The sequence below is a fragment of the Lissotriton helveticus genome, chromosome 3_1 (genome assembly GCF_964261635.1).
Source record: "Lissotriton helveticus chromosome 3_1, aLisHel1.1, whole genome shotgun sequence".
In the NCBI taxonomy this organism is placed as follows: Eukaryota; Metazoa; Chordata; class Amphibia; order Caudata; family Salamandridae; genus Lissotriton; species Lissotriton helveticus.
This window is the reverse complement of record NC_136061.1, coordinates 2,013,410,972-2,013,435,825: the sequence shown is the minus strand read 5'-3', so window position 1 is coordinate 2,013,435,825 and position 24,854 is coordinate 2,013,410,972.

Genomic DNA, 24,854 nt, shown 5'->3' with positions numbered 1-24,854 from the left:
CAGTCATGTGTTGTTGCAAGATGTTTTAACATGTGTGCACGTTACATTGTACATGTTAGCCCACAGGATGTTCTTTGTGGCTGTACATTGTGTGTAGTCAGCTCTATTTCCTGATATATTGTGGCGGTCACACATATCATCACTGTCTGCAACATGTATTATTAGCATTGTGGTGCTCAAGATGTGATAGTGTTGCACAGCTAGGCTTTGTTGGTCATTTGACATCTGCTGCCATCTACTCCCACACAGGAGGGCTCCAAATGTGCATCGACCATACACTGTGCTGAGGACATGGTTGACGAGGAGGTGATCCGCAAATACCGGCTTGACCAACTGAGATTGCAGGAGCTTGTCACACAATTGTCACCTCATCTACAGCCCCGCAGGACATATCCTGGAGCTTTCACACCCACAGCAAAGGTCATGGTGGCACTACATTTCTTTGTGACTGGCACTTTCCAGTACACCGCTGGTCATGCAGGAGGGATGTCACAATCCATGTTCAGCATGGTTCTGCGGGATGTCCTGAATGCCATGATGCATTACAAGGATGATTACATCCATTTTCCACGTCAGGCACAGTTGGCAGCAGTCAAAGGGGACTTCTATGCCCTGGCCCAGTTACCACACGTGGTGGGTTCAATTGATTGGACACATATTGGTCTCATACCACCCCAGGCACGTGAAGCTGTATATAGGAATCGGAAGCACTACCATTCGATCAACGTGCAAGTGGTGTGCATGCCTGACAACATCATCTCGCATGTGTGTGCCAGATTTCCCGGTTCACCCCATGACTCCGAAATCATGCGGAGCAGCATTGTCCCCCAACTGATGGCTAATCTGCGTCCAGAACATGCGTGGCTTGTAGGTGAGTGTGCTGAAAGGACAATTGTGTTGTCAGTGTGTTGTGAGGACAATTGTGCTGTATGTGTTGCATGGTGTTTCCATAATTCATGGTAATGACATTTGTGTCTGTCATCACACCACCTAGGCGACTCGGCGTACCCAAACAGGCCGTGGCTGCTGAGCCCCATCAGGAATCCTACTACCCCTGGGGAATTGCGTTATAATGATGCCCATGGGAGGACACGTCGAGTGATAGAACATACATTTGGGCTGCTGAAGCCTAGGTTTCGCTGCCTGGATAAAACCGGAGGGGCCCTGCCATACTCACCAGGCAAAGTATGCAAAATCGTGATTGCCTGCTGCATGCTCCACAACCTGGCCTTGCGCAATAACATAGAACTGATCATGGACCCTGAAGACCAACAGGTTGCTCGGCCTCCCATCCCACCCATGTCGACTTATGAGGATAGTGGTGAGGAAGAAGGTGTGGACCAGAGGCGTCAGCTCATTGATCGCTATTTCCCTTGAATGTGAGTAACTACCGCTTGTACAGCCAGACAATGCGTGATGTATGTTTGGTGGTGGAGTGTGGATGTGGTGTGTCTATGCAGCCTGTTCTGGTATGTTCTGTTTGCAAATGTGTGTGTTAGATGGGGTACATGGTATGCTCCCTGATGTGTGTCCTGTGATCCACTTAATTGGTGATGAGTGTGGTTTGTGGGATGTTGCTGTACAGTGTGTTGTGATGGGTGTGAATCTCTTTCCTGACCTGTGTTTGTTGTTCTCTCATTACCCCTAGGTCACTCCCACGGAGGCATGATTCTCAATAACATTGATCCCTGCACCTGGTAACGTTAGATTCTAAGACATTCATGTGAATAAAACATGGAGGCAACACATCATTGAGTGTCTACGTGATGTTTATTTACAGGTTGAGGATTGTTGTTGGTGCATATTTACAAAGAAGTGTTGGTGGGGGAGTGAGAGTTGAAGGTCATGGCAGATGAAATCACCGTGGGGACACCACAATGTGTGATGTCCAGCTAGTCCATCAGACGCGTCACAGGATAGTTTTCAGGGTGAATTGCAGGCTCAGACAAGGGTGAAGTCAATCGCGCCCCCTCTTAGAGCCGGTAGATGGGGCAACACCACTGTTCTCACCTGCATCCAGCCTTGGACGGCCCCTCCGTCTTGGAGCCGGAGCGGAGACAGCTGTGGGGGCAGGTTGGTCAGGGGCCACCTCCATGTCCGTGGGCTCAGGTGTGGGTGGCGGTGGTGTTGGGGAGCGGTCCCGCTGGGCACTAGGGTGAGGGGGGGTGGTACGTGGGATAGCCAGTCCCTCCACAGAGCAGTTGCTTGGCCCATGAGGACCACAATTTGCCCTATGCGCGTATCTATGGACCGCAACAGATTGCTGTTCTCCTGTGAGTCTTGGTGGGCCCGTTCAGACTGTTCCTCTGCCCGCTGATAGGAGGTATTGACTCTTGCAATGGCTTCCAGGGTTTCGGCGGCAGGATGGGGTGGGTGTCCAACTCCACCTCGCCGGACAACTGCACTCCTGGTTGTGTGCTGTGCCCTCACCTGTGTCCTCTCACGTCCACTCTCCCTGCTTGCCTGGGATGTAGATGGCCCATCATCGGCTGATGGGTCAGGCAGGGTGGCACAGGCAGGAGTGGTGGTGGTGGTGGTGGTGGCTGCACAGCTCACTATGGCAGGTGATGGTGTGGTGACACAGGCCGTGGTGGTGGAGGCAGTGATGTCCTGTGAGCCTGATGCCCCTGGAACTCTGCTTGGTCCCGCTTCGTCCTCTGTCTGCGTCTGAGCTGGCAATGGGCTCGTCCCCAGAGAGTCCGTGCTGTGAGGGGGCGACTGGTGCTGGTGGTTGGTGCTTGCGCCAGTCAAGTTGCGATCACCTGAGGGACAAGATTATCATGATCAATGCTGTGGACATGACATGGTTTTGGTAACAACATTACTAATCAATTACCTCTCTCACACCACCACCCCCCACCGCCATCCCTCCCTGTGGACATGGGGGCCTGTTGGGAGTTGTAGTGCTGGTCTCTCTCACCCCCCCACCGCCATCCCTCCCTGTGGACATGGGGGCCTGTTGGGAGTTGTAGTGCTGGTCTCTCTCACCCCCCACCCACCACCACCCTCCCTGTGGACGTGGGGGCCTGTTGGGAGTTGTAGTGCTGGTCTCCCACACACCCCACACACCTCTCGCACTCACCCCCCCTCCCACCACCACCCTCCCCGTGGACATGGGGGACTGTTAGGAGTTGTAGTGCTGGTCTCTCTCACCCCCCCACCGCCATCCCTCCCTGTGGACATGAGGGCCTGTTGGGAGTTGTAGTGCTGGTCTCTCTTACCCCCCCACCGCCATCCCTCCCTGTGGACATGGGGGCCTGTTGGGAGTTGTAGTGCTGGTCTCTCTCACCCCCACCGCCATCTCTCCCTGTGGACATGGGGGCCTGTTGGGAGTTGTAGTGCTGGTCTCCCACACACCCCACATACCTCTCTCACACCCCCCACCCACCACCACCCTCCCGGTGGACATGGGGGCCTGTTGGGAGTTGTAGTGCTGGTCTCTCTCACCCCCCCACCGCCATCCCTCCCTGTGGACATGGGGGCCTGTTGGGAGTTGTAGTGCTGGTCTCTCTCACCCCTTCCACCGCCATCCCTCCCTGTGGACATGGGGGCCTGTTGGGAGTTGTAGTGCTGGTCTCTCTCACCCCCCACCCACCACCACCCTCCCTGTGGACATGGGGGCCTGTTGGGAGTTGTAGTGCCGGTCTCTCTCACCCCCCACCACCACCCTCCCTGTGGACATGGGGGCCTGTTGGGAGTTGTAGTGCTGGTCTCCCACACACCCCACACACCTCTCTCACACCCACCACCCACCACCACCCTCCCTGTGGACATGGGGGCCTGTTGGGAGTTGTAGTGCTGGTCTCTCTCACCCCCCCACTGCCATCCCTCCCAGTGGACATGGGGGCCTGTTGGGAGTTGTAGTGCTGGTCTCTCTCACCCCCCACCCACCACCACCCTCCCTGTGGACATGGGGGCCTGTTGGGAGTTGTAGTGCTGGTCTCTCTCACCCCCCCACCACCACTCTCCCTGTGGACATGGGGGCCTGTTGGGAGTTGTAGTGCTGGTCTCCCACACACCCCACACACCTCTCGCACTCACCCCGATCTCCCTGTGCCACCCTCCTTGTGGACATGGGGGACTGTTGGGAGTTGTAGTGCTGGTCTCTCTCACCCCCCCCCACCGCCATCCCTCCCTGTGGACATGGGGGCCTGTTGGGAGTTGTGGTGTTGGTTGCTCTGACAACATGCAAGCATGGGAACGTAGGAGACAACATATGTGGTTGGTCATGGTGGGTGCATTTGAGCTTAGGACTTCACATTTGGGTGACTGTGTGGTCCACATGCATGGATTGGGGCCAGGGAGATGTGTCTTGTCAGTTGTGCATGGCAGACCATGGCAGTGTGGTCGTGGTCATTTGTTTGCACTTACCAGCCTCTTCTCCCTCCTCGATTCCTTCCAGGCTCTCAGGGTGCAGTATGCCCAGCACCTTCTCCTCCCATTCAGCAAATGGTAAGGCCTCCGGGGGAGTGCCGCCGCCAGTGTGGTTTGCCCGCAGGTGGTTCTTCGCCCTGATGCCTTACACCCTTGCCTTGAGGTCGTGCTACCGCCTCTGGATGTCGTGTTTGGTGCGTGGCACGGTCCCTGACGCATTCACTCTGGTCACTATCCTGTCCCACATGTGGTTTTTGGTTGCCAAGGTTGTCTGCTGGACTAGGTTGCCGAAGAGCTGTAGTTCGACACGGATGATTTCATCCACCATGACCTTCAACTCAGTGTCAGTGAATTTAGGATTTTTCTTGGGTGCCATGGTGTGTGATGTGCAAGGTGTTGGTGTGGTGGGGTGGGATGTGCAGGTGTGTTGTGTAGGGATGGTGTTGGGTTGGGTTGTGTGGTGTGTGTGTTTGTGAGCAGGTTGTATGTGTGTTTGTGTGTGTCTACTGTTCATGGTAATGTGGCTCTTGCTTGCAGCTGTGCTGTGATGCAAAGGACTGTGGTAGTGGGAGGGTATCTTTTTATACTCTGTGTGGTGGTGGTGTCCCAATGGTTGTAGGCAATCAGGTGTTCTGTGGGTGTGGTGATTTATGTGCATTTTTCAGAGCTGGGGGGGTGTCATTGGGGCATGTAGTTGCTGGGGGTGGGTGTTTCTGGTGGTTGGGTGTTCGGTTTAATGTATTTTCTATTTACTTCCGTCTGCCATTTTGTAATTGGTTTGACGGCAGGGATGGTGTTTGTGTGGTCCTTCCGCAGTCATGGTCAGTTTTTGGAGGTATTGTTGCCGCGACAGTGGAGGACGGCGGTGAGTTCTGTTGGAATGGCGGCATTATCCTAATCGCGCGGACAGACCCTCCGCAGGTATGGCGGCAGTTGGGCCTGTTCCCGCGGTCATGTCCGTCTGCGGCGGTGGGTGTTCTTTTGGTTCCGTCCGCTGCGGACGGTGTTAGATGTGTTCCGTCCGCCGCGGATGGTGTTTGATGTGTTCCGTCCGCCGCGGTCGGAGTTTCTTGACATGGATATCCTAATCGCAACCGCAAAATCCGCGGTACCCGTTTCCGTCCGTCATCCTAATCGACCCCTTAGTTACATCACAGTGAGTGTAAGGACATACTAAGTTCAGATTGGTTGGGGCAGAGTCTACGGGTGTTATATTCCAAATAGGTACCCCTTACAGGCACAGGTAAAACACTGCAAACCTTTCACCTATATCCTTCCCTACATTTCATACATAACGGTTCATAGGGACTGACCTTTTAACTAGATACGACACTGCATTCAGAACGCAGGTTTTTCCCATGTTCGATACTCATACATTATGCATGAGGCTTCTTTGAAGCACAGTAGGACTCACAGCAGGATGAACATCTCCTGTATAATATCCATATGAAAGTTCAAGCCAGATGTCGCCCTTTAGGCCTACACAACACTACAAGGTAGGACCCTTGGTGAGACCTGTGGGTATATATATATCATGTATTACTTAGACTGACAGAGGAGACCGTGACTTCCTGGCAGACAAACCCACCAGAGACGCTGAGGTTCCTGCATGCAAACACTCCAGCTAGCAGTGATCTAACATCTCTAGCGGGGTGTCCAACTCGAGACCAGGACTGGGTCCCATATTCTCTCCTTACTCAGGTAATGGGGTTGACTAGCCCTCAGGGGGATTCTTGGCATAATGCATAACACCTACACCAATGCTAGGTACATTTAGGTACATCTAGTTAGGGAGGCATCACATTCATGATTACTGCAAGATGGTAGAGCTTTACCATCCCTTTACTTTCTTAGTACTGCTAATCATATATATCTGCTACTGTTTAATGGTTGTTACAGCAAATACTAGAATAACAACTGTTCAATAAATACTTATTGAAATGCCCAGACTGTTTATTCTGTGTATCTCTGAGACAAACTAAGTAAGCACGAGATACTGAGCAAAAATGTGTTAATTGTTTCCACGATCCTGAGGGATTAGGGTTGTCATGTTCTGAGGTTGCCAGAAACTATTCTCTCCCCCATAAGAGGAGACTCTAGTGGCCCTCTGAGCTAGCTTAGGCAAAACAGGCTAACATATCCGGTGGGGGTGCTCGGAACCAGTCTGCCACCAAACCCACAGTTTATGTTATCTGAATTTGCAGATCCTGTATAGGATATATAGGAACTGTACGACAGGGGGCATTCACAATGCTTATCGATTCTTTCCTGTTCTTTTTCTAAACATATAAGGGCTGTTGTAATTTTGATTACAAGGTAGGAGTGAGGTATGCTCATTTTGTATAACTGGATTCTATTAGGTAATGGTCACATTATTGTTTTTTCTCTTGCCAGTTACATCCTGGTTTCTCTTAGATTGGAAGTTATGTTGGATTGCCTGTATGGAAGTTAGCATTAGAATGTGTTTAATGGAAGGGTCAGCCAGATGGTTGTTTTATTTTTATATTTTTCCAGCAATTGGTTGCATCATTGGATCGTTTTGGGATTTATGAAATACAAGCTTGTGTCATCAACTATCGCGGCATGTGGGTAGTATTTGGAATGTTTAAGGTTGAGAATCACTTTATCACACACACACTGCACGCGGTGAACTGTGATAAATAACGTTTATTCACCTAATTGACACCAGTCACAAAGAAAATGATATCTTTGTGTTACTACGGCATTATTTCAGAAGTGTTGATTAGAAATGGGTGGTCGTTCCATGAATGTATATGTAAATATATTTTCTTTGTATTCTTTCAGATATGCCCCTGATGAAGGGTTGTGAGTCCCAAAATACATTGGGCTGCCATTTGAGTTATGTTTTTTTTAAAGATGAGCAAATTCAATTGTTCATTGTTGAACAAGAATGATATCTGAAATGAAAGTAATAATTTGTAATATAGAAAATCTTCTTGACTAAAAATACTTAGATTCGCATTAAAAGTAAAGTGAGAAATGCTAAAGTATTTTATACTGCATTTGTATTAAATATATGTATATACTATATGTTGTGTGAGCCTCTGTCCAGGTAGCTAGTTGGCTGCTGGCCCCAGTTTTTCTTTTAATTTCATTGAGAGGTAAACACTTGGGGCCAGATGTAGGAGGCCGTTTCAGGCCATTTACCGACCGGTAAATGGGTTTTCGGTATGTAGGGGCAATTTTTTACAGATTCGGTAAATTTACCAATTCGGTAAATTTACCGAATCTGTAAAATACCGAATCAGTATTTTTACTGATTCGGTAAATCTGAGATGTAGGTGGGACTCTTCTGAGTCCCAAAAGCCTTACCGAATCGGTATTTTACCATCAAATCCAATTTGATGGTAAAATACCGATTCCGGTGTGCATGCCCTTAGGGCATGTATGCCTGCCACATGGCACCCGAGCCTGTTTTGGGGGGGCCAGAGGGTGTCAAAGTGACACCCCCTGCACCCTTGTGAAAATCGGTATTGTAATGCCCATTCATTCCTATGGGCTTCAAAGCCCATAGGAATGAATGGGCATTACCGATTCGGTATTTACCGAATCGGTAAATACCGAATTGTTTCGATTCGGTATTCCAGCACATCTGGAATACCTACATATCCACCCCTCAGATTTACCGATTCTTAATTACCGATTCGGTAAAATTCAGTAATTTTCGGTAATTAAGAATCGGTAAATCTATTCTACCTACATCTGGCCCTAAGAGAGGTCCAGCACACAGATCAAAATAACTAAATTTATCACTGGTTTTATTAGAACTATCGAGGTGTGCATGGTCCACATCAAATTTCTCTTTCATTATTGAGTCAAGATGAAACCGATAACTTTTTTGTGATCTTCCACCATCTGAATTGCTTCATAATTATATTTTTAGGACAGAGCACTGTGCTGGAATTCTCCATTGCCACCCTCCAAACTCTATTTCTTCAGTGTGCCACACTAAAGGACAGCATTATATAAAGTAATAGCATTTGCACTCCCCCACTTCAAATCTTTTTAGGAGAACGATATGGAAGCATTGCGTTCTTTCAATCTATATCTTAAGTTAGTGCTTGAGTGGATGAATGAAAGTAGTCTTAAGGTTAACTCTGATTAAACAGAGGTTCTCTTTTTTGAAACCTAGATTTCCACTGATTCCCGTAACTGGTGACACACACTTGGGTGTCCCCCTGTTCTAGCACCTAGGGTCAGAAATCTAAATTTGAAATTTGATTCCAATCTCTCGTTTGAGCCCCAAATCAAGCCTATTTCTACCAACTGTTTTTCCACACTTAGGTCTCTAAAAAGGAGGCTCTCCCTAATATCTGAAGACTTTTGCAAAAAGATCTTTCATGCCTTTGTAACGTACACATTGGATTGTGCCAACAGTTTGTATTTGGGTTTACCAGCTTACCTAATTCATCGAATGCAAATGATACAGAATTCCGCTGCTTGCCTAATTCTGAAGATTCCGCCATGGGTCTCAGTGACTCCTTACTTACACCAACTTCACTGGCTACCTGTTAACAAGCTGATCCAAATTAAAGGCACTTACTTTTGCCTTCAGGCCTTTTGAACAAAAAGGTCCCCTTTATTTAAGAAAGAGATCAAAGCTTTATCGTCAAGTTAGATTACTGAGATGCAACAACCTTAAACTTCTCCAATTGCCTCAGATTCTCAAAGCTAGGAGAGGTGGAAGATCTTTTGTTTTCTTTGCCTCAAAATTGTGGAATGCTTTTTGTCTCAGTTTGCAACGTCGTCCCTCAGAAATTGCTTTCAGAAAGGATTCAAGAACTTTTATCTTTGACATCTTTCTAGTGGGAATTTGAAATCTGGCTGGAGATGTGTTGAATTGTTCTTGGACCCATATCACTAGCGCTGGGACACCTCTTCAGAGGCAGCTGTGCGCTCTATAAATGGCTTTGTATTGTATTGTATTGGATGGATGGCTAACAGGCAGAATGTTTTGGGGGAAGTCAGAAGTCAGAAGCCACTTTGGGGCAAGGGTAGTGGTGTGCAAATTATGCTTTATCCTATGGAAAATTTCAGCAATATTTGGTGATGTTATCCATCATTTTACGCTATATTTTTGCACAAAAAGAAACCTCCCATCAATTGTTGACACAGGGATGTATTTTTTATTAACAATTAGTGCAAGGAAACCTAAAGCACGACAATAAACAGCCACTCGAGTTCCGTTGTTCCCATGTATTTATTGTAAATTTTAATACAAATGGCACGTTCGCTGTAATCTTTTACTACGAAATATTACACAGTGGTGTAATTGTGTAGTTTTGAGAATTTTGCATTACAAGCTATAATGCAAAATTCCTTAAATTAATTGACTTATGCTGGCGTAATTTTTTATTTTGGCCATGCCTTTTCAGGGATTTGAAAGAACTACCATTATTGCACTCCACAGGTTGGTGCTCATAAAAGTACAGGTCAAGGCACATTTCTTCATCATTCAGGAGAATGAGAATCATGGGTACACCACTAGAGAATCCGTGGGCATGTTCAAGAAGAAGACAGTTTGAGTTCGTGTTGGTACTATTTCAAAAGATAAAAGTAGGTGTTCTTATAGCATGAATTCCAATTCCGTGGTTGGCCACAGACAGGGTGCTGTTTCTTTTGAGCTACCAGTCACCCACTACTCTGAGAAAGTATCCCATAACTGCCCAAACCACTAGACATGCGGCAAGCATAGCCAGTCATACCCACCAGTAGTGGCAGGTCCAGCAATTACCACGGTTGTAGTTGTTATAAGTGAGAAAGAGGGGAGGAAATCAATCTGGATTGGGTAAGGTATCTGGAACCTCTCCCCATAACTTTGAAGTGTCCCAGTAGGACCGGAGATTTGAGGAAAGAAGGCAGCAGTAGAGGTAACTTGGGCACAGGTGACAGTCTGGAAGATCTGCAGTCCGCTTGCAATGGCTACGGTCGCGGCCGGCATAGATCGCGGGTGGGAGGGCGGTCAGGGTCACACGGGGGTGGTAAATTTAATAATACATTCCTGACCAATGCCGCTTTGTTCGCCATAAGTTGGGAGGGTATGCTCAGACGCGAGTCCCTTGCTCACTTTGCCACTGGATTCAAGCAAGCCTGGCTGAAGACAGCTGTAATGCCAGAAACTGGTCCTAGGAAGCTTGTTTCCAGTCCAGGGAAGGCATGGCTTGGCAGTTCGGGCTGGACTGTTCCCACGAGGCACAGGGTCAGACTGATTTGCATATGGCCATGTCTGAACTGGGGTGGCAGAGTGGGCTAAAGAACGGTGATGGATTAAACCCAGATCTGTTGACTGGGTGCGAGTGTTTGATTGGCTCAGATGCTCCATCCTTCACTACCCCCTTTTGTACCGCTTTGTTCGCCATAAGTTGCCAGGGCATGCTCAGACATGAGTTCTTTGCTCACTTTGCCACTGGATTCAAGCAAGCCTGGCTGAAGACGGCTGTAATGCCAGAAACCAGTCCTAGGAAGCTTGTTTCCGGTCCAGGGAAGGTATGGCTTGGCAGTTCAGGCTGGACTGTGCCCATGAGGCACAGGCATATGGCCATGTCTGATCTGGGGTGGCAGAGTGGGCTAAAGAACGGTGATGGATTAAACCCAGATCTGTTGACTGGGTGTGAGTGTTTGATTGGTTCGGATGGTCCATCCATCACCACCCCCTTTTGTACTGGAGCACAAATCTTTATGTTTTCAGAACTGACTGCAGCTATTGTTTTTTTACTGTGATCTTTGAAGTGGGTCATACTAGAGGAACTTTCACTTACTGTAACAGAATCCTCTGAAACTGGAAGGCCTGAGACAGTTGTATGATTAATTTCTTCTGATTGATAGCAAACACTGGTCTTTGAAGAAGAGACACCAATTCTAATCTGATCTTCCAAAATTCCCTTATCATGAGACATGACCACCATGTCATATATCAGAAGTGGTCTGTAAGAAGTTTGAAAGGGAAACACTTGTCTGCCAATGAAGTTGAACAAATTGTCTCAGATGAACATAAATAACAAGTGTGTCTTTCAAATTCACCTGTACAATCTAATCCCCAGCCCTCAAAGAATCCCTCAAGCTATGAATGCCAACCATTTTGAAATGTCTGTGAAGAATTACCCCATCCCTTTCTGAATGAGGAAGAGATTGCTGACAAAACCCCACTTATGACCCTTAATTGCTGAATTAGTCCCTGTGAAATAAGTCCACAACGTCATATATCATTAAATTCCTCTACATCTGGGAGAAAAACATAAGACATGGAGTGGCTAACTGCACGGCAAGCCCCATGTGAAAGGGCATGCGTCAGTCTTACGCCTGCTGTGAGGCAGGCGTAAGAAATTGACACATTTGTGTCCTAGAAGTGGCGCAGTGAAATTTTATAGATTTCACGGCGTCATTTCTATGACCCTTTCTTGCGTAAGAACGCCCACCCTGCATACATTATACCTGACGTAGGTTTAATGTAGCGCAGGGGTTTACAAAGTGACGCATCTACCTGTATGCGTCACTTTGTAAATATGGTGCAACAAGGTACATTTTTTATGCTGCTGGTGCATCACAAAAAGTGACGCACCGGCTGCGTAAAAGTGACGCACGGCCTCATAAATGAGGCCCCGGGTATTTAATGTAAGTAGCTCCCAATGAGGAAGAAAAATCTCAATTCTGCCACTCAACTTTCTCTGGTTAAAACAATTTAATTTACCATGACTTCCCAATGTTGGGGCAGTACCTAACACAGCCTCTCAGAAATCTGCCCCTCCAATGACCTCCTGTTTGAGACATGACATGGGTTAAACCCACCCTTTATTGAAATATGCTGACTGACCTCCTCAAATTATATAAAATTAAATTCTCAATCCATCAATCACAAATTATAGAGCATGGCAAATCACCCATGAGGTTCTCCAGGAGCTGCGGGTTGCTGCTGTTTTATGATCATCTGTTTATTCGAACAGCCAGGTTTTGAATTCTTTCTTGAATTCCTGGAATGATTAGGCGGTCCTGAGGTTCAACTGTATTTTATGTGAAGCTTTGGATGCTAGGAGAAAGAAGGAGCGTCTCCTGCTGTTGCTTCAGCAGATCTGGGGGCTGTCCACAAGGAAGAGGGAGGCGGAATGCAGATGTCTGGTTGGTTGGTGGAAGGCAGTGCATTTGTTGATTATGCTGGTTCCTCGTTGTGCAGGGCTTTGTAAGCGTATGTCAGCATCTTGAATTGTTATTTCTTCTGGATCAGGAGCCAGTGTAGCTTTTTGAGGTGTGGAGTGATGTGGGTTCATCTAGGGAAGTCTTGGATGAGTCTTGCAGCTGAGTGTTGCATTGCCTGAAGTCTTTTCAGGAGGTGATTCCTATGTCGAGTGTGTTCCATAGTCCAGCCTGCTGGCGACAAGGGTCTGCGTGGTGTTTCTTCAGCTATTGACGGGGATCCACCTGAAGATTTTTTGGAGCATGGCCAGGGTGTTGAAGCAGATGGAGGAGACTGTGTTTACCTGTTCATGGATAGCTTGCTGTCCAAGATTATACCAGGGTTACATGTATGGTCTGTGGAGGTGGGGCTGGGCCGAGTTCTGTTGGCCACCATGCATCATTCTATGGGCAGGTGTTGTTCCCAAAGCTGAGAACTTCCGTATTGTCTGAGGCAAGCTTGAGATGGTTGTCCTTCATCCAGTTGTGGAAGTTGGTTCCAGTGGTGGAGGGGTCTTCTGACAGTGAGAGGATGAGCTGGGGTCGTTGGCGTAGGAGATGATGTTGAGTCTGTGAGATCTGACAGTGTTGTCCAGGGGGGTAATGTATGTCTCTTAATGAGTCCTGCTGTTTGGGGGGCTGTAAGAGTGAGCTCATTCTCTCCCAGCCTTCCCAAATGCCAGGAGCTATTTCACAAACCTGTTGCCAAACAAATTAAACTAAGCATAGGTAGCATATGCATCAAGTTCTTTGGCTGATTCCTAAGCTAATTTGGGGTCAAAACTCATCATGAGGGACATACAGCATTCCTCTGACACAGTGTTAGTAGTATTAGCCAATAAACAAATTACCCAGTGAGCCGATCCTGTCACTACAGGTAAGTTTACTTGAGTCCCAGAAATTGGAACCTCTAATAACATCCATTGTCTGGATAATGGAACTGGGAATATCCAGTAACTTGGCCTTATAATTTCCCTTTTTTGGCCCTAAACTTTTGGAACTAAAACAAAACCATCGCTGGATTACCATCCAGGGTACTAGCTGATATATGGGGAAAAATATGAAGTCTATAGTGGAAGGAGTTGGCGCCTGTTCTCGGATGAGACTTCACATAAGGATCAAAATATGTGTTTCGAAGGCATCCACATTCACCTCATATTATCTCCCTGACACAAAGGATAATGCTAAACTAACAGGGGATTGTTGATGCTCCCACTCAAATAACATTAAAGAAGCCCAATTTAGGGGAAGGGAAAGAAATGTGCTTAACTAATCTGCCAAGACCATTAAGGAAAAATATGTACAATTAAGCTTCTTCCAGTTCTCAGTCTGTATGTTTATTCAAATGTCAAATTACTCATTACCGAAAGTAAAACGTTAGTTAGAATCAGAAGTACATTAATTGATTAATGTAATAACTTAATGTGTCTTTAAGAAATTAAGCAGCCACACCACGTTAGTATATAATCACATTAGTAAGAACATGACCACCCATCATCTCCCCTTCTTAAATCAATTAACTCCTCCCAAATAGGACATCTTTTATAATGTGTCAGGCAATGAAAGCACACAGTTTCATAGCATGTCATTACGTAAAATGTCAGGACTAAAAGGTTACTTTCAGAGTAAACCAACAGGACAAAACATATACTTACATCTAATTTTGATTGGCTATTAACTCGCACAATTTAGTTGCACAGAGCAAACAAATCAGAAATGTGTAAAGATGCACTTTTGATAATGTGGCACATTGTGGCCTAGCTATGCCAAGCAAAACAGACCTAAGTTAAGCATTATTTTCCTAAATAAAATGGGGAAGTGTATAATCAATTTGTCAAATCTGACCTCAATAGCAACTCCAATAACATTATGCATTGAATCCATAGCTGCATCTTCTCCAGACAGACCCATCTCTTGCACCTTTACCTGTGTCACCCCAGTAGAAGGCTTCTGTTTTTGCAAAACTGCCTCATCTTTCTTTCCCCTCTTCCTCTCCCGGGGAGTGAGAACAGAAATGTTTTAGTTTAGAGAAAGAGAGAAGGCAAGAGAAGAAAATAAAGAATGAAAGAGATGGACGAAATGAGAGAAGGAAATAAAGAGAGGAAAGAGGAGGAAAGGAAGGGAGAAAGAAAGAAAGAAGGAAAGAAAGAAAGAGAAGGTAAGAGGAAGAAATTAAGAAAAGGTAAGAGGAAGAAAGAGGAGTAAAAAAGAGAAGAAAGAAAGAAAGAAAGAAAGAAAGAAAGAAAGAAAGAAAGAAAGAAAGAAAGAAAGAAAGAAAGAAAAGGAAAGAAAGAAAGAAGGAATGAAAGAAGGAAAAAAGATTGAGAGAGAAAGAAAGAAGCAAACAAACAAAGAAACAAAGAAAAACAGGAAGGAAAGAAGGCAAGAATTAAAGAATATCAGCACAAAAAGAGCAACTTGTACTCAAAATACAGAGCCCAACCTACCAAGTGGACTGACTTCGTTTAAATTGCATCCACATTGATGCTTTAAAAAATATAACACTAAAGGCTTGCCATCTGCCATCTTCCTTCTCCTTAGAATCTCACAAAAAGTCTAGCTAGATTAGTAGACCTTTTCTGAGTTTTCAACGCCACCAAGGTCATAAAGTTGCACTGAGATGCAAGTCTACCTTTACTACTTTCGGTATACACAAAGGGCATTTACGAGTAGTAAAGTTTGACTATTGTCTTAGTTTAACTTACGTTTTTGTCTTAAGTTTAACTGAGACCAAAAATCTTTTCCCTGTTATTTCTTTCATTTTGAGAGGTGCAGACTATCTGGAAGAATTGTATGAGGGTAAAGCTGTTGTTTAACAAAACTGCTCGTGAGAACATTTTTCTAACCTCATTTGTTAGAAATACATTTTATGGCTGCATATAATAAACTGAGACAGATTTAAAATTACAATTTTCTGTTAGTTACTTCATCTTTTTGTTGGATGAAACGTATGTATATTTTTCTCTGGCTGCTCACTTCTGGGTCTGGCGTTAGCCAAGACCTTTTGATTTGACTAAAATATGTGTAATATATTTACATATAGGGGCTTTCAGTCATCTCTCTTCATCGATTGGTTTGTTCTTGTGCCACCCACGACAGCCTATGACCTTACCTCCTTTCTAAAGAGGCAAATGCTTATTGTAAGGAGAACCCTCACCCGCTAGGCAGGTGGGTAAGGCACGGATGACAGTTCTGTAGATGAATGGATGAGGCTGAGACCTTGATGATAGTATGATTAGAGGCTTGCCTCACATCCAAGTACCTATGGAGCACTACTTTGCTTTTTTCTATATACAGAGAAACAGACACCAAGGGGTCGATAACGTTGCTGTTCGGAAAGACTCAGAACAGCATTCGATTCATCTAAATCCGATTCCGAACCCACCTTTCCGACAGGCTTGGACACTTTTTCGAATGACTGATTATGATGGCTGGAAAGTGTTCTGACTTTCTGACTCGGTTCCGAAAGGCCTGCGGAGTAACTGAGTTATTCGGGGCTGAATCATAGCAGTCTACGGACCGCGTTTCCAGACGAGCGATTAGGATGTCAGATTCATATAGCCTTTCCGAATTGGTTGTTTTGACACGGTTTGGCTGTCGGAATCTGAATTTGGGGGCCCGTAGCAGGCATCCCTTCACCCGTGGCCCTCCGAAGCAGGCCCGTGGGGTTAGCAATGGGTCCCCCCTTTCCATGCGTGAGCAGTGTGGCAGGCATCATGTGGTGCCTCCCACTGGGCGCAAGGCTTTCCCCGGCCACCCCTTTTGTCAATTGGAGCCTGTGTTCTCGTTTGGAACACAGGCTTCCGTTGAAGTCAATGCGAGTCCGACTGAACGATGTATGGATCCATCATAATTGGTCAGTCGGACTCGTAGAACCTGATTTGGTTGGGAAGGCTCCTGAAACTGATTTGGTCGGAAGAGTTTCCGTACGACAACGTAATCGACCCCCAAGTAGTTGAATATATTTATTTTGGTATGCAGATTGAGTGATTGGTATGCACTTTGCTTTTATGTGGTATCAAGGAGTGAGATTTACAGTCTTGATGACACTCCAGGGAAGGGTGGCAGAAACACGTAGACCAGACACAAAGAGGAAGTGAAGGCCTTTGAACACCTCACAAATTTCCCAATTTCTTTCCCAAATTTTAATCACAACAACAGGGTTATATATTAAAGTAAAAACAGCCACTGGACAGCTATTATTAACCCAGTAGAAACTCCTCCAATCTCCTATTTACAAGAGACATTGATCTGATACCATTCAGTGCTCCAGTGTAATTCATAGGTAGATAGCACGCCTGTTCTGTAGCAAAACACGAACTAGCCCAAAGATGAAGGATGCCACCAAAGGGTAACCCTGGTGGGTGAGGATTCTCCTTAATAAAAGCGTTTGTTTCTTTATTAAGGAGATCTGGTCAGTCCACCTGGTATGGTAAGAATTAAGGAAGGCAAGAAGGAAAGAAGGAAAGAGAGAAAGAAAGAAAGAAAGATAAGAGAAAGAAGGAAGGAAAGAAAAAAATGAGAACAGAAGAAAGAAGGAAAATGAGAAAAAGAGAGAAAGAAAGAAAGAAAGAAAGAAAGAAAGAAAGAAAGAAAAAGAGAAAAAGCAAAAAAGAGGCTAACTTAATAGAGAACAGTTTCAAATTGACTCAATCTGACATGCTGTTAAGTAGCAGCAATCAGAAAAGCAAAACCTTCCAAAAAGAATTTACAACAGCATTGACAGGGGATTGGGATGTTGAAGGGATTCTGCTCAGAACAAAACTATGCTTGAGACCATAGAATGTCAGCATGTAGAGTCTGAGTCACCATGCCCCATCAGCTTCTATGGGCCCGAATCGAATTAGCTCATAGTGCTTCAGTTGCCCTCCTAACCTTTCTAGAGAAACAAGTGATTTCGCACCTCAGAACACAATACTCCCAACGCTCTCAGGACCTTGGTAGTACTTGAAATGAATGAAATGAAATGAAAATAGATTTATAAAGCGCATGGCTGCCCGGAGGCGTCCCAGCGCTGAAAGAACCAAGAGCAAACTGAGGGAGGCCCAAATTAATTAGGAGTCCTTGGGGAAAAGAAATGTTTTAAGAAGCTTCCGGAATTTCATGTAGTTGGGTTCAATACGAATCCTGACAGGGAGAGCATTCCATAGCATAGCCGCGTTTACAGAGAATCGACGACCCCCAGAGCGCGCCCTCTTCACTTTGAGCACCTTAGCAAAATTTCCGGAGTCGGAACGTAGGGCCCGCATGGCCTTATAAGGGTAGATCAGACTCCCAAGAATAGAGGGTTCCTAATCCTGTAGTGCCTTGTGGGTAATGCAAAGAGATTTAAATGTTATCCTCTCACCTATAGGCAGCCAGTGAAGGGATCTAAGTGCGGGTCTGGCTGAAGATCTTGCTGAACAGCCAGTAAGCAACCTAACCCGTTTGTTCTCGCACCCATACTTGTCCAAAATAAATAGAAAAGAGATAGGAGGAAAGTTTTTAATATTTATTTAAGCTATCGTGTTCAAATGTGCAATAGTTGCACCACAACTGGCAACTTGTTACAGGTCAGTAATGTAATTAGCATTGCTATTAAACTGTATACAATAAATAGCCGTGTCATATTATCTGATAGATTTGCCTCTACTTACCCTCACTACATAGGCTAAATTATTCTACAGTGTAGATCTCTGGATTTAGCACCGGATCCCATACCTTACCATTCATAGATAGTTGTTCTACATCCCAGGTGATGCAGCTCTCTTGTCTCAGGACCTTTGAGCTGTCTGCCGGTCTCCGCTCGCTGAGAGTTTAGAATGACATGTCCCGGGTTACATGACAAAACGTGTTTTCAAAAAGGGCAGCTGGGTGTCTCTATTATGTCTACATGCTTGTGTCCGACCACAGAGAATAACAAAGAGCAGTGTTGTTTGACCTTCTCTAGGCTGTGCAGACCAAATCTCATGAAAAGGGCAAAATACTAAAACACGTGCTAATTAGATGTGAAAATACAATGTGGCACAAAAAGAAGTGTGCGCTTTGGTGAAGTGTGCAAAGCAGAAGATGCCGACAATGTGCATAGTTAGGCTAACATAGGGAAAACGACAATGTCCATGTAGGAAACACATGAAAGAATCTGATAAAGATGGAATGTGCATTAGAAAAGTCCTGCTATCACATCAGGCTCTAAAGACTAAAGTAATTATAAAATAAAAACAAAAACCCAGGCACTGTAAGGAACTAGCTTGTGTGTTGATATGTTCCTTGTGAGAGAGCAAAATGCTGTCTCTCAAACTGAAGTTAACCCGTGGCTTAAGTAGCCTAATCCATTGTCCGTACTACATAGGCTGTCGTGGGTGGCACAAGAACAAACCAATTGATGAAGAGAGATGACTGAAAGCCCCTATATTTAAATATATTACACATATTTTAGTCAAATCAAAAGGTCTTGGCTAACGCCAGACCCAGAAGTGAGCAGCCAGAGAAAAATATACATAGATTCATACAACAAAAAGATGAAGTAACTAACAGACAATTGTAATTTTAAATCTGTCTCAGTTTATAATATGCAGCCATAAAATGTATTTCTATCAAATGAGGTTAGAAAAATTTTCTCACAAACAGTTTTGTTAAACAACAGCTTTTCCCTCATACAATTCTTCCAGATAGTCTACACCTCTCAAAACGAAAGAAATAACAGGGAAAAGATTTTTGGTCTCAGTTAAATTTAAGACAAAAACGTAAGTTAAACTAAGACAATAGTCAAACTTTACTACTTGTAAATTCCCTTTGTGAATACCGAAAGTAGTAAAGGTAGACTTGCATCTCAGTGCAACTTTACGACCTTGGTGGCGTTGGAAACTCAGAAAAGGTCTACTAATCTAGCTAGACTTTTTGTGAGATTCTAAGGAGAAGGAAGATGGCAGATGGCAAGCCTTTAGTGTTATATTTTTTAAAGCATCAATGTGGATGCAATTTAAACGAAGCTTGCTTTGATGCTAAAATATTCAATGAAAGAAGAATTGTCATAAACCTCCTGTTTTTTAATAGAATCATGTTCCAGAGTTCTCATTCTCAAGAAATGGCACTCATGCAGTTCCCTTTATAACCTCTGTCCACCACAGCCACCGTGCATCTATCTTTATTCTTTCTGTTCTGTCTGCATTCTTAAAGACATTTGAGCATCTCATGTTGAAATCATCTAAGAAAATGGTCCTACACTGGCCCTCCTTATCTGCCACTACTTCTTCTCCTAGCTCTATCTTTATTTATCCTGGCACACTGACACACACACACATACCTTTGAATCGAAAGTTGAAGAACAATCCCAGCATTTTCTTACCACATTAACATATCTGGAATGCACACGTTTAATACAGGTGATATGAGTAGCTTTAATAGCTAATAACTTTCAGTGAATATATAAAAGTAAGCAATGCCAACAGTGAGGTGTCCTTAGACATCTGTAAAACACACATGAAATAAAAATGAACATATGAAAAAATTGCTGGCATGAACAGCTGATCTAAAAGTGTTGTGTAAATTCTCCCCCCCCCCCCTTCCCCCATGGCTGTTTCTTTTGGCAGGCGGCTCCTGGTTGGGTAGTTCAAACCTGGAGAAACCATAATCATGGGTCTCAGCATCACACCAGTACAAAAAATTGTGCTTGCCGCCAAACAACGGAGAAGGAAACCAGTCTGCAGCTAAACAGGTACCCTACTCAAAACTTTACACAGTACAGCTCCTGCTCGCTCAGATCTTAACTGGGAGGTACAGCACCCCTTCTATAGTTTAATACAGCCGCCATGTGGCACCATACAGGCGAGTCTGTCACAGCCCGAGAAAGTTATGTCCTGGAGTCCCTCCTTATTGAAATTGTTTTGAAAACATGGGGGCAAAACTATTCCTTTTACAAAACAGTTTTCCATAAATGCTAGGCTAAAGCTAAAGAAACGTAACATATTGCAATAGTTGAAACGGGCTCATTACCTAGTAACATTATTTGTCTGTGGCTGCACGAAAGAAGATTGTGCTCCCCTCTGTAAGGGTTCCTTTCAGAGAAGGATAACACCCTGAAGAAGCCCATTTGGGGTTCTCACTGTGCTAGATAAGACTGAGCCTGCCATTCTTCCCTTCTGCAACGTCTCAGATCCGGACAAAATTGCTCCTCCTAGCCGGTTCCTTTTGGATAACAAACAGTTACATGACATCCAGCCTGCAATGTGTAAAAGCTGCAGAGACAAGAGTCTACTTTACTGAATTTCCGAGATTGTTGTCTGCAGGAAATGAAAACCCACATTTCCTTGTTTAGTGAAGCGAGGGGTCCACAGATTGCTAGACACGATTAAGGCATGTGCCATTTGTGAGGCCCCTGCTGCCCTAGTGCCCCAGATGTTAGACAGTGATTTATCACAGGCCATTCAAGTGGAATTCTGGTAAATACAATTTGTCAACATATAAAGGAAAGAGAATGATTATCCCTACTAATGCCTTCTGGACATTAATAGGAAACAACTTTCAGGAAGTCTTCGACATTCCGAGGGCCGCAGACCGTCTGCACCACTGTATCCCATTCAACAGAACGGCCATTTATTTTCTGCGATCACCGCAGACGGAGTTTCTGTAACGGAGACTATTTTGGACTGATGCATACTTTTGGGGAGTTATATTATTAGGCTGCGGAAGCCTGAGTGAATGTTGTAGCTATTATGACCTAGATTGGGAAACGTGCTGTGCCAGCTGGGCGCTGGAACATTGCCCACCAATGCTAGTGCCACAAGCAAGGAGGAGCAAGGCTCCTATTCTACCTTTACTGAAATGGAAAGTTCCTGTAAGTTCGATCCTATTTATTGACAAATGTCAACATATATAATTCGTATACAGACGCTTCCACTTCATGAGTGTTAGTATCAGTAAACGTAGATGCCGCGCCAAGCACGGGATGAGTTGACATCTAAGGTGAGTCCTTGAGAAACTACACAATTGAGTTATAGGGAGAGAGGGCTGTGTAGTGATAAGTGTGACTGTTATTCTCTCAAATGCTCCATTCACTTCTGTCCCAAACATCCTACCAGGGTTCTTTTACGAAAATATAAACGCAGTTATTTTTACATGTTCCACATGTGCACGCCTCTCTCACATGTCCGCCCTCTCTGTTTGTTACAAGTGTGAAACATGTTGAGATCGTTTCTGGCAGAAAATATGCTGTGGAATTATAGATCAATTCGGGGGAGAACGTCTGTGGCTTTGTACTTGAATAGGACAGGACTCCTCATCTTTTGTTCAGGACAAGGTACCTTGTCAAGGGCCCCTACACCCTCAATGTGACAGCTGGTTCTGGGTGGGGGCATCGGGCTAGTAAAACAGGGAGGGGTTGCATGTGTAAAGCTGTTCTATATTTAAGACTGGTTGCAAAGGCATGATATGGGATTCCGCACACAGTATGATTTAAACCATATTAGGCTGGCAGATGTAGAAAGCACTCGTGTTGGTTCATTGGGGTGGGTAACAAGAAAACAGAATTTCAAAAAGCATACAATTCCCAAAGAAAAGCTTATTTAATAGCCACGGTACCGTAGGTGGTTAACTAGGGTTCTTAGGTCCAACATTACATAGTCAACATGGCACGCTAGATAGGCCAGACAAACTTTTCTTGCTGGTAATCTTTCTATTCATATATTGGAATGTATATTTTTTTCGGATGTAAGATACATGTTTACTCCAGCATTCTCTAAATATTGCTGTTGTTTTAGCACGTCCTCAATGGCTGCCGTATTTCAAAGCACTCAGTAACAGCCAACAGGTGGTATGCTGGAACAATCCAAAGCATCTGAATTTATTGAATTCATAACGTTATTGATATCATAAGTATAATGTAGCTGTCATAATAAAGTTAGCTCACATTTTCTGGATTAGCAAAGAAGTGCCCCAAACAGAGTCTAGAACAAGCATGTGTAATGCAATAGGTCTCGCATTTAAGAGAGTTTAAGCTATTAGCACTGTAATTGACAATGCCAATAACTTAAACTCTCGCGAATGCGAGACCTATTGCATTGCAAATGCAATTTTTGGAAAAGCGCCCAATGCCACGCTATCACATTAATGTCGGCTATGCCCCTTTCTTTAGATGAGCCACATCTAAAGTAAGGAGCGCAGCCGCCATTAAAGTGAAAGCAACGTATGGGGCGCTTTTACAAAAAATTAAAAACATCAGTTTGTCAAATTGACAAACAACTGCATTTTTTGGTCAAAGTGCCCCATGCTGTGGTTTTACTTTAGCAGTGGCTGCACACCTTTATTTAGACACGGCTCGACTAAAGAAAAGGGCGTGGCCGACTTTAACAACAGAAGTAAAAGGTCCAGTCCTCATGGGAGATTACAAATGAAGACAAGGCAGTACTAGGGAGTGACTAACAAACCTATTAATGAACCAGAAGCCAACATTTATGAAGGACAATGACACAAGCCAATGAAAAATATGGACAGAGGCGGTGCTCCAAGTCCATAATCGAATACAGCATGCCCCGCAGAGTAGCAAATGCACTGCGGAGGCTCGACCTAAAAAACCACACACTTTTAGGGCAGCGAGTGATTAGTTAATTTTTTTACATTATATTTATTTATTTTAATGCAGTAGGAGGTATATGTAATGGACTAATCAAAATTAGACTTGCAGAGAAGAGCAACCAGATAACAGGCATGCCAATGCAGTTGTGTTGTTTGTATATTAAAGTATAAAAACAGCATTTAGAGACATGATATGTTAAATAAACACAAGCATTGTTATTACATCACAGTCCACAACAGTGTCATCTTGCAAATCTAACAGAACCTACATTGCAAACTTTAACAGCTTTGTCAAGAAAAATAAATCAGCACTGTTGGACTTGGCCCTTTCTGCAGGGCCACCCCAAACCTTTTGCCTTCAACCTTCTGTTTTCTGAGCCCATTTTTGTTGGCTTTTAGGACTTTGCACATTTTACCACTGCTAACCAGTGCTAAAATGCTTGTGCTCCCTCCTTTGAATATTTTAGAATTGCCTCACGCCCAATTGGCATATTTTAATTTAGTTTACTTGTAAGTCCCTAGTAAAGTGGCACTACATGTACCCAGGACCTGTAAAATAAATGGTACTAGTGGGCCTAAAGCACTTATTATGCCACCCACTTCAATCGCCATTTTAAACATGTCTCAGGCCTGCCATTGCAGCCTGTGCGACCAACTCTGAACTCTCATTTCGACCTTGCAATATAGACCCCTTGCCAGGTCAAAACCTTACTTTTCAGTAAATATAAGTCACTCCTGGGTTTGGCCCTCAACAGCCCCAAGGGAAGGGTGCAGTGTATTTAAAATGTTGTAATGCACTTTAGTTTTACGTGTCCTGGTAGTGAAAAAATCCTATATTCGTTTTCACTACTACAAGGCCTAACTTTCCCAAAGGATAACATTAGGTTACCTAATTACACTTAATAAATGATAGCTTTAAATTGGGATCAGGTACACAGGTCAGGTTTGGTGTCTAAAGAATTGTAAATAAAACCTCTCTTTAATGGTAAATTTAGAATTTTTGTCAAAATTCTAAAAAGACCACTATTCGAAAATTGGCCTTTTCATGTCCTAACCATTTGGTGCCTGCAGCCTGCTTCTGGGACACATGACTAGGTGTGGCTGGCAGTTGGTCTTTGTGTATTGCTCGCAGACCTTGAGACAAAGGAGACATAGCTGATGACAGGATGGGCCACTTTGAGGAAAAGAGGGGAAGGAGCTGTCATCTACAGTACTTAAACATATCAAAGGCTCTGCCTAAGCACTCTCAAAAAAAGTTTGTCACTTGTCTTTTGTGACCCCTGAAACTCTGTGGCCAGGACAGGGATTATGGGGATGCCTGACACCTCAGAGGAGGTGGAGACCTCTAGAAGTTTTCTCCACTTCAAAGTGGGCACTCGGTATAAATATTGGACCCTTAGCCCCAACTCTTCAGTACACTTCTGGTCCTGTGGACTCTGCCAGGAAGATGGACTGCTGTGCTGCTTTGCTGCTGAAAGGACTGCCACTCAACTGGACTACTGTTCTGAAGCACTGCTGCCCTTCTGTGCTGACCTGCTGCCCTTTAGCTCTAAATCCAGAACCTCATAGTGATACCAAGAGCTATAGGACTGGCCTCCTGAGAAGAAGTGTAAGGGACTAAACAGGCTTCCAACAACCTTGAACCCAGCCATCTGTGAATCCTGCTCCCCAAGTGGTGCCATTGCAATCCTTGACACTTAGAAGTAGGACAAACGTTGCTCTGCCAGCCCATCTGTGGATTC